Below are 11,290 nucleotides of genomic sequence, written 5' to 3'. Positions count from 1 at the left end.
CCCCGCCCTTCCTGAAGCAAACGTGTGCCAAGTTGGCTTGGTTATTTTAGTTCTCTACTGCCAGGTGAGGACGCCCAGGTTCAGAGAGGTGATGTGGTCACCGAAGTCCTGTCTACTGCCAGGTGAGGACGCCCAGGTTCGGAGAGGTGATGTGGTCACCGTGGTCACCGAAGTCCAGAAGATTCAGGAGGGGAAGGGCCTGGAGACACCCAGAAGTTTGGCTTTCAGAATGGCAGTTCCTTCCCAGCTGGAAGCTCCTCTCTGCGTCCCTCCTGGGGACTGTCATATCTTGCTCGCCAGCTCATCCCAGGGGCAGGGATAAGCTGAGTCCTTCCCTGCGGGGTTTGGGCTCCAGCCTTCTGCCTCTGATGGAATTGTTCCCTGGTCCTGCTTTTCTTTTTCTAGTATCTTGACCTTTCTGCATATGTCCTTTGTTGAAAGCTCCACCAACACCTTTTCAGAGAGAGGCTGGGTAAAAATAAATCCAAGGAAAAAGCCGACATGCTTCTCCTTGAAGTCACCCCAAACCCAGGCAGAGGCCCTCCCTCCAGCCTGCTTCTCACAGCTCTGCCTTCCAGAGCCATCTTTCCTGGGCATGCAGCCTGTCAGCGCCCAGTGTGGCTTCCTACCCTGAGGTCAACCCGGCAGCTCCCCCAGACACATGTCCCCGAATCCATCATCACCCCTACTCTTCAGCTGTTCGGGTCTTCTCTAAAGATGGCAGGGGACGGGGGGCTTCCTGCTCCTCTCAGGTGCACTGCGGCCAGCCAGAGCTGCGTGGATTCAGTGCAGGGGTTCTGTACTTAGGTGCTGCCCCCAGTTACGACAGCTGCATCGGACAGGGCTCCACTCTCAGATCCCCTCTTATCCCCACAGGCATCCGCCTAGTCACTGTCACCTGAGAGATGGGAAGAGTAAAGTTGACCGTGACACAGTGGCTGTCTTCTGTGCTGGTCAGAAGCATCCACGGTGCATGAGAGAGAACGGCCAATGGGAAAACGCCATGCTGATTACTATTTCAGTCACGTGTGTAAATATGTTCACGCGTATGCAGGTGCTCATGTGAGTCATTCCTCATTTACTGTCCACCTTTTCGTTTTTTAAAGATAGAGTCTCTCCCTGGCCTGGAGCCTGCCCAGAAGGTTGGCTGGATGTCCAGAGAGCTCCAGGAGCCTCTTGTCTAGCCTCCCCAGTGAGAGGATGACAGACTCATCACTACAGCAGGCTGTGCTCACATGGGTTCTGGGGAGTGAACTCTGGTCCCCATGGTAGCAGAACAGGTACTTTACTCAGCCATCGCTCCAGCCCACCATGTCACTTTGTTTTTAAAGATTTATTTACTTATTGTATGTAAGTACACTGTAGCTGTCTTCAGACACACCAGAAGAGGGCATCAGATCTCATTATACATAGTTGTGAGCCACCATGTGGTTGCTGGGATTTGAACTCAGGACCTCCAGAAGAGCGGTCAGTGCTCTTAAACGCTGAGCCATCTCTCTAGCCCCCCCCCATGTCATTTTTTTTTTTTTTACAAAAATATTGGTGGATTTATGTGTTTGCATTACCTGCTTCCCCAATCATAAAATTCTTCACCAGAATGGGAACACCAGTTATCACAGTAGACAAATTTCAGGGATTTGGGCTCACCTCTGGGCCTTCTGCTTTAGCCAAAGAGCATTACATAAACATGTATGATTTCTTAATAACCAAGAAGAAAGCCTGGTTTTCTTGAGAGAAGAAAAGGCAGAAGTCATCAAGGATTATAGATTTAAAGTAAACCAAGGCCACTTTCTGTTCCAAACACCATTCTCATCATTTAGACGTTTCAGAGCGTGGGGCGGGGCTTTGAACTTGAGGTCTCTTTTTGCTGATTTATTCAAAGAAAAAAAATCCTCATACAGTTAGAGGGGGAGACAGTATAGGGGGCGCTAACCAGGCAGGAGCAGTAGGGATATTGAGCCACACTTTTAATTAATTAATTTTATAATTAATCATACAGTTAATTAATTATGCGATTATTGTTATAAATTTAATTAATTAGTTAATTAATTTACATTTTATTAATTAGCTAATTGCCTGTGTGTGCACATATGGGCACGTGTGTGTGAGCCACAACACACATGTGGAGGTCAGAGGACGCCTTTCCAGAGTCAGCCTCTCATTCGTGTAGGACCTGGGGACTGAACTCGGGCCGTCATGCTTGCTGGCATGTGCCTTCACCCTCTGAGCCAACCACCTTGAGCCAAGTAAGAGAAGTCTCAAAGAGAATCTACAGTTTCCAGAGAGAGATACTGACCTGCAGTGTTATGTCCAAAGTGATGTGCATGAGGGGCAGAGGGAATGCAAAAGTGTGCACATGTGCATGCATGCATGCATGCGTGTGAGGGCATTGCATGACCACCTACGTGTGACGGCAGCCACCTTTCCTCTCCAATTAATTGTAAGGCAAGTGGGTAATTTCATTGCTACCCTAGGTTGGTAGTTGCTGCCATCTGAGGAGAAGAGGCCCTGCATTTTTCCTGGTCTTTATCTTCTCATCAGTTGCTCACATCCTCACCCAGGCTTGAGGACCCAGAAGTCTGGGGTCTGGGTTGGAGGAAGATGTTGTGATCTGCCAGGGCTCCCGTGCCCGTCATCTCCTCTAAGCCTCCTGTATCCTCACTCTTTTGGCTTAAGGGTACCAAATTCCTTAGCTCCAAAATAAGCAGGAACAAGAGGCAAGGATTAGTGGGCTCTTACTCTGGACCACGAAGCGGAATGCCTGGAAATGGGAGAACAATCCCACCATTATGCTTCCCCGGAGAGGAGAGGGTGCATTGCATCCACTCTACAGCCAGAATTCTCAGTGCGAAGGGTGCCTTGTGAGGAGGTTGCATGACTGTAGAGACTAGTGCTCAGATCCTGAGTCAGACTCCTTATCCTACCACCTGTGTAGCCACCCTTCCCCGGATCCCTTTATGCCCCAGTCAACAGGATTTGAACGGAATAGATGCTGATGTCAAGAGCTCCCGATGGGAGAGAAGTGAAAATCACATGCTTGCTGAGGAAACATTGAGGGGGTGCTTAGAGAGTTTGGGGGTTCAGGGAGGAATGGAGAGTTCTTTGGGAACCTGTTTTCAGTCCAAGGAGAGGCAATAGAAGGAACAGGCAGGTCTGGGAAAGCAGGTCCTGTAAGTTTTCTCTGCTGGACTGAAACAGTAAGGAGTGGGTTCATGAAACTCATGGGACAGTGGTAAAACCTCAGGGGAAAAGCGACGATGTGCGTGAAGTCATGTGCCCAGCACTGGGGAAAGAAGACTCTTCGTAGCGCTGCCTACAAGGTGGACAGGGAGCTCTAGAGATGCAGCTTTTGTGAGTTGGTGCCCACGTTAGGAGGAGCGTACCCATCTACCTTCGACTCACCCAGGGTCCAGGTAACTCACTGGCTCACCATGTTAGACTTTGGGGGGAATAATTTCTTTGGTCTGTCGGCTGTGCCCTAACTGCAGTGAACAGGTATTTGTCTACCTGTCCCTAGGGACAGTGAAGCGACAGCAGGTCTTGGGAGGAAATGGAGAAATTTCAGAACCTTCAGGTTTCCACATGCCTGTGCTTTGGTGTATGCTTTCTGTTGTCATTGTCATTGTCGTCATTGTCGTTGTTGTTGTTTTAAAGGTTTTTCAAGGCAGGGTTTCTCTGAGTAGCCCTGGCTATCTTGAAACTCACTCTGTAGACCAAGTTAGCCTTGAACTCAGAGATCTGCCCTCCTCTGCCTCCTGAGTGCTGGGATTAAAGGACTGAGCCACCACCCCCCTTTTTTATTTTGAATACTGATATCGCTGAATAACTTAGTCCGATAGTATATTATGCCAAGCTCCCACTGTGCTAGGGAAGAAAGGTTGCTGGCTTTTCAACTTCCCTCCTCACCCCCACCCTGTGCATAGCAGGCTCAATGCCAGCCACCAACAGAGTTCTTGCTGGACACCATTAGGCTCTGCCTCAGGATGGTCGAAGAGGGTATGTGGATTTTCTGGAGGGAGACAGAAGAGAGGATATATAGACCAAGATTGAACCCAGAACAAATGATGTGGACTAAAGGATTTGTCTGGAATGAAGATGACGTGAGCTCACCTCGCAAGGCCCAGTTTTCTGTGAACTAGGAAAGGACTGGGGAGGTTTGAACTTAAAATATCTTCCCGCTGAGGTGATCCTGAGAGGAGAGAATTGGGTGTTCCTAAGGAATGCTAAGAAGGAGAAGGAACACCCACAAGAGGTCAAGGAGAACCCAACATGCATAACTGTTTCTATCAGTCCACTGAGCGTGTTGTCCCCACCCCCACCATCCAGGCCTAGGTGGGATTGAGAGGACCTCCTCCTCCTCCTTCCCGCCTCCATCCCCCGAACTGGAGCCCACCCTCACTGGGAGGAGGGCAGTTGACAGGAGCTATGAGATCAGGACCCAGAGCTTCAGCTGACTTGGCTTGGCGTCCAGGGCTAGGGGCCAGAGCACCCAGCGGAATGGAACACTGCGCGGAGCAGGCTTGAGCTCTGGGCTCTGGGTCCAGAGGTGGGCATCCAACTCACACCAGCAGCATCCAACTCACACCAGCAGCATCCAACTCACACCAGCAGCATCCGACTCACACCAGCAGCATCCGACTCACACCAGCAGCATCCGACTCACACCAGCAGCATCCGACTCACACCAGCAGCTTCCGACTCACACCAGCAGCTTCCGACTCACACCAGCAGCTTCCGACTCACACCAGCAGCATCCGGCTAGAAAGCAGCAGCAGGCAGAGACCTGGTTGGGACCTGGGCAGTAGGTCTTGGTGGAAATGGACTGCAGTGGTTCTAGCTGGGGGAGATCTGCCCTTATAGTATCCCTGGGGCAACAGACCCTCTGTCCTGGGTTTGGGGAGGCCCGGCAATGCTGAGTGGTCCCCAGAGGTCATTGAGCTCGCCCGACACCTGTGCCTAGGGAAGGAAAGAGATCTGGGAAAAGGTGGGTGTGTCCTGGGATCCAGAGATATACGCATGCTCACTGCTGTGCCAGGAGGCCTCCCAGCTGTTGGCCAGACAGACTCTCTCCAACCTTCTGCATCCCCGCATCCGGTCTAGGGTCTAGACTCTGAGAGAAGAGTCAGGAGTTCTGCCCTACCCTCTCTGTGTGCCAGCAGACTCTGGGGAACCCCAGACTGTGGCTTCTGACTCGCTCTGCGGAGACTACTATTCTTTCCTGAGATCAATCTCTGATCCAGTTTTGGAAACACAGCAGGCCAGATGGCAAAGATCAAAAGACGCTTGCTGAGGGGTGAGTCAGAGGAGTAGCTATGTTCTCAAAGTACTCAGGACTCACTACAGCTGAGGCGGGTCTCCAAATCCAGTAAGGGAGATTACGGAGGTGTGTCTTCCTCCCACAGACCGGGGCGTGCTGAGATCAAACCGTGTCTCCCTCGGCCTGCAGCTCCCTGAAGACTAGCCATGTATGTCTCCCTGATGCCCCTGCGGACAGGCCACGTTACCCTAGGCCTGGGCTTCTCTGAGGACAATCTGCGTTCCACTTAGACCGGAGCTCCCTGGGGTCAGGTTGTGTCCCCTTAGACTTGGGCTCCCTAATAGGTTGTATCTCAGCCTGGACACCCCCCCACCAAGCCAGAATATATCTGCCCCAGGCTGAGAATTTGTCTCCCCCAGAGGATGGGCCATGTCCTTCCTAGAATGAGTCATGTCTCCCTGGGGCCTCCTGAAGATAGGCCATGTTCTGCTTCAACTGGGGACCTCTGAGGACAATCTGTGTCCTCCTCAGATGGGGGGGGGGCTGCATGAAACATCTCTAGCGTGTGTTTCAGATTCAAACCATTCATTCTCTTGGGCTTCTGGATGCAATGCTGGGAGATCCCTGTTCTCACCCCACCCACCCTGTCTCCAGAGCTGTGGTGGTGGCAAGGACTGCCGATGACATCCCGTAATGCTCATGGGTGTTTGAATACCCTGGGAGTAAAGCATGGCCTCATTACAGCTTGTTTGAGAGAAGAGCCAATTAGAGAGGCAATTTTCCTTGAGCAATCTGAAGAATGTGTTGCTATGCTAGCCAGTCGGAGGGAGAAACTGGCAACCTTTCTCATCTCTGCAGGCCTCATGGTGGCCCTGACTGGCCCTTAAACCTCTGGGAGTCTCCGAGGCACTGGATTTGGGCCAATGGTTGGAGAGGATCCTTGGACCTCAGTCCTCCTGAGGCCTCGGGTCTTGGTTAACTTCACTGCCAGTTTCCTTCATCCCATTGTGTCTCTTGCTGTGGGGAAACTTCACCACTAATTGCCTTCTTTGAGGCTAAATATCTTTTTATCGGATTCTTTGTGGTGAAGGAAATGGGACTCACCCTTGGGAGGAAGTCAGCGCTCGCTCCCCCTCCCACCCCTCCTGCTCCCTGTCCCCTCCCCCTCTCCCACCCAGGAAGTCCTCCGCCTTCTGCATCAGCAGATAGGAGGAAAGATTCTGTTCTAAAGCTCGGTGGTGGCCAGAGTACAGTAGGAATTAAATGAAAGAAATCCGACTAAAGCCACTGAAGTAACAACACAAAAAGGACTGGGGTCTCTCAGAATCAAAGCAAGGGCAGAGCTGGACTTCAGCGACTGCGCAAGCCTGAAGTCCTTTCTCTGGCCTTTGAGTTAGTGTGATCTCTAGGTACCTTTCCCTCACAGGGCATCCACATCTCCTCTGCCTCTCCCTTCACACAAAGCCTTTCCGTGAGAAAATGGCTAAAACTCATCCAGAGATTTGCAGGGAAGACTGCTGACCGCTGGCCCAGCTTTGAGCCTATGATCACAACTCAGTGAGCAGAGGTCCCTGAGAAAGGCCCCCTGCTGGAATCAGAGCAGGCCTGGTGAGCCCATGCTAGAGGAGGACAGAGACTGGAAGGACTACAGGGTGGCCATCCATCATGGGGACAGGTGCCTCGTTTCCTCACTAAGCCTGTCATCCTGTTACACAACGTCTCTTGAAACAGGCACTAAAAAGCCCTCCTCATTAGCGCCATGATTTATAGAAGAGGAATCCAGGGCTCCAAGAGCTGAAGGGTTTCACCCAAGTGAGAGAGCTAGGACTTGAACACCAAAACGCTGGGGTAACAGAAGTTGTGGGGAGAGGAAGGTAGACTCCATTTGACGTGACAAAGCTTGGGCAGAGGACGGGGAACTCTCAGACGTGGCAATCTGCGCCCGGGATCTAACGCTGAATGCACAGAACTCAGGGGGCAGTTAGAGCTGAGTGGGGCTCCTCGAGGCAGGTTTAAATGTGAAGTGTTTCCCCATGGGCTAGTGGTTTTAACTCTTGCTGCTCAACTAGTGGCTCTGTCTGGGAAGGTTCCGGAACCTTTAGAAGCCAGAGTATGGCTGAAGGAAGTGGAACACGGGGCCTGGGCCTCTGCTTCCGGTTCGCTCTTGGCTTGCTGACTGCAGCCGGGTGTGGCCAGCTACTTCATCTGTCCTTCCACTGCCTGGAGGGACTGTATTCCTTCCCCAGCCTTGAAGCAAAGTAAGCCTGCCTCCCCCCCACACACACACCTTCGCGATTTATTTTATTCTATATGTATGAATGCTTTGCCTGCACGGATGTCTGTGTACCACATACATGCCGGGGGCTAAGGAATTGGTGAGCCTCCATCATGTGGGTGCTAGGAATAGAACTTTTTTGTTTTTGTCTTTTTTTTTTTTTTTTTTTCTCGAGACAGGGTTTCTCTGTATAGCCCTGGCTGTCCTGGAACTCACTTTGTAGACCAGGCTGACCTCGAACTCAGAAATCCGCCTGCCTCTGCTTCCCTAGTGCTGGGATCAAAGGTGTGAGCCACCACTGCCCGGCTGGGAATAGAACCTTGATCTATGTAAGAACAATAAGCTCTTAACCGCAGAGCCACCTCTCCAGCCCAAGCCTGACCTGCTTTAAGGCCCTTGGTTATAGCAGTGTAAAAGCTATGAGTAATGGTGGCGGCAGGCTTTCTAGAGGGGACAGTGTCTGCAAACAGCAGGTTCTGGATGCAATGGAGAACGCTTAGCTGGAAGCTGGGCTGGTGCACTACAAGGATAAATGAGAAGAATGAGCTTTGTTAGGGTTTTACCACTGTGAACAGACACCATGACCAAGGCGACTCTTACAAAGGACAACATTTAACTGGGGCTGGCTTACAGGTTCAGAGGTTCAGTTCATTATCATCAAGGCAGGAGCATGGCAGCATCCAGGCAGGCATCGGGCAGGAGGAGCTGAGAGTTCTACATCTTCATCTGAAGACTGCTAGGAGAAGACTGGCTTCCAGGCAGCCAGGATGAGGGTCTTAAAGCCCACACCCACAGTGACACATCTACTCCAACAAGGCCACACCCACTCCAACTAGGCCACACCTTCTAATAGTGCCACTCCCTGGGTGGAGCATATACCAACCATCACAGGCTTCCACAGCCATCCTGACCATTGACCACAATTCGAGGTTGGGTAGCTGAGGCCAGAAACCTGGACATGGAGACAATGAGCAGGCTGGGACTCCACAATGCTGGCACAAGGTCACTTGTCTTTCATTTTAAAGAATGTCTTTCATTTTTGCCTATGTGTATATGGGGCCAAGCAGGAAGGTGCACACAAGCCTAAGAACCTGCAGAGGCCAGAGGAGGGCCCTGGATCTCCTGGAACTGAAGTTACAGGCGGTTGTGAGCTGCCTGATGTGGAAGCTGGGACCGGAACTCAAGTCCTCTGGAAGAGAAAGCAAGAGCTCATAATGACTGAGCCATCTCTCCAGCCACCAATGTGGGTTTCTTAATAGATGTGTGCAGACGGGAGAGAGAACACTTGTACGGGTTGGTCTCAAATGCCTATGGAGCCAACACTCCACAGCCCAGACTAAAAGTATAGGCAACGTAGAAAGGATCAGGCTTTTCTTCACTGCTCCCTCCAAGGCAGAAAGCAGCATCGATTGCAGAAGCAGGCACACAGTGGGTGCTCAGCAAAGACTGCATCAGAAGTCTGGAGGAGACATTTCAAGTTCAAATCAGGGCGAGGAGCAGCATCTGATCTACCTGAGCACACCCAACATGAGGGCGGTCAGAACTCCTGTGGGTGTGAGTGTGTGTGTGCCTGTGTGGACGTGTGTGTGTGTGTGTGTGTGTGTGTGTGTGTGTGCACATGAAGACACAAGGTTGATGGCAGACTCATCCTCAGTCACGTTTCTAAGTCACTCATTGAGACGGGGTCCCTGTCACACCAGAGTTCGTGGATGTTGATGGTCTCACTAACCAGCTGTGGAACTCTCCTGCCTCCACCTTCTGAGCTACCACACTCACCACAATCAGAGCGCTGAGCCACCCCCTGGCGCCTTTACCACTTTTTGAGAAGACAAGTTTGAAGAATGAGCACCTACTCTGTGCCAGACAGTGTCATAAAAAGGCAGTGCTGTCTGGGTGTCAGTACACAGTGTGGCTTTCTACAGTTTTGACAAATATGCAAATGAGGGAACCAAGACCCTGAGAATTAAAGAGCCACGTCCAAGATCTACAGCTGGAAAGTGAGAGAATTCGACAGGCGGAGTGGTACACACCTTTAGTCCCAGCACTCGGGAGGCAGAGGCAGGTGGATCTACATGAAGAATGAGTTCCAGGATGGCCAGAAATTTTGCTTCAGAAAACCAAAAGAAAAAAAGGAGGAGGAAGAGAAAGTGGATGAGGAAGAGGAAGTGGGTGAGGAAGTAGAGGAGGAAGAGAAGGAAGGAAGAAAAAAAAAAGAATACTTGGGAGGCAGAGGCAGGTGGATCTACGTGAGTTCGAGACCAGCCTGGTCTAAAGAATGAGTTCCAGGATGGCAAGAAAATCTGTCTCAGAAAACCAAAAGAAGAGGAGGAGGAAGAGGAAGTGAATGAGGAAGAGGAAGTGAATGAGGAAGAGGAAGTGAATGAGGAAGAGGAAGTGAATGAGGAAGAGGAGGAAGAAGTGGATGCGGAGGAGGAAAAGGGAAGAAAAAAGAAAACAATAGAACTTAATTCTACATATTTCAAGGCCAATATCTTCAACCCTCACTCCCTGGGACACCCCCCACCCTCACCCCGCACAGGTGGACCCCCTCCCCAGACAGAGGGTGTGATGAGGGAATTGTGCCTCTGCCATCAGACTCACTGACATGTCATTTCCCCCTCTGCTTTTAGGGGGGCTTTGTTCAGGATTTGCATCTGTCGCTCTGCTTTGGGGAGAGAGAGAGGCCCCGCAAAGGCCTTGGGGACCTGGGCTCACCCTAGGCTTCAGCAGCTCCCTGGGCGTCTCTGAGAGGCAACGCCCCACGGCAGCGGACAGCCTGCTAATTAGGACACACTCTTTATGACTTTGTATTCTGAGATGTCATTTACTAGGCTTGGGGCTGGGGGGTGGGAGTGGAGGACATACACAGTTGTTTTTAATTACATTTGGTTTGCTAATTTCTGATAGAAAATAAATATTTACTGAGAGCCGTATTTCTTCATTTCACGCCAGCTGACTCTCAGAGTTTATCGGACGCCCAAACAGGCCCTCCTTCCCCTCCCCCGCTCACATCCACCCCCCCCCCAAGTCCCCACCCTCTTGCTGGAGTCACACTCTGGAGCCTGGAGGAGATAGGAAGGGAGAGATGGGGAAGATGGGAAGGCGGAAGGTGGTCAAATTCAAGTGCAGACAGTACCAAGAGTCTGAGGCCACAGAGATGAGCCTCCTTCCTCCGTCTCAAGCGTGATAGCCGTGATAGCCGTGATAGCCGTAGCAGAGGCCAGAAGGCACGATGGCTTTAGCCCTGGGTCTGTCCCTACTTATGGGCCACTTCTAAGGATGCGCAGTCTACCCTGTGCTAGGATGCAATCACTCTGGCTTCGAGATGGATCCTCTGAGGACCAGCATCTGAAGTGTTTTGGATGATGGGTGGACAGATTTTTAAAAGGTGGCCCTGTCGACTCTTCTCTCTTCGACCGGCCTTTGGGAGATAATAGAAGATGGAGGAGACAGGAAGGCCTGGGGGTGGGGTAGGGTGAGCCCCTTGTGGGAGGTGGGGTGCATCATAGGATGTGGCTACAAGGTCAGGGGTGCCACCTCTGTTGCTGTGTGAGCAAAGGCTCATGGGTACACGTGGGTTTGTGCAGTGCGTGCAGGCGCGCGCGCATGCGCCCCCCCCCCCACAAACGTGCACGAGTCTGAAAGAGGTCATTGGACCCCCTGGAGGAGTTACAGGCGGTTGTGATTCCCCTTGTAGGTGCTGGGAACTGAGCTGGGGTCTTCTGCAAGAGCAGTGAGGTAATGCTTGTCCCTCTCCC

This window comes from Mus pahari, chromosome 21 (assembly GCF_900095145.1).
Source record: "Mus pahari chromosome 21, PAHARI_EIJ_v1.1, whole genome shotgun sequence".
NCBI lineage: Eukaryota > Metazoa > Chordata > Mammalia > Rodentia > Muridae > Mus > Mus pahari.
Note: the sequence above shows the minus strand (reverse complement) of the source record.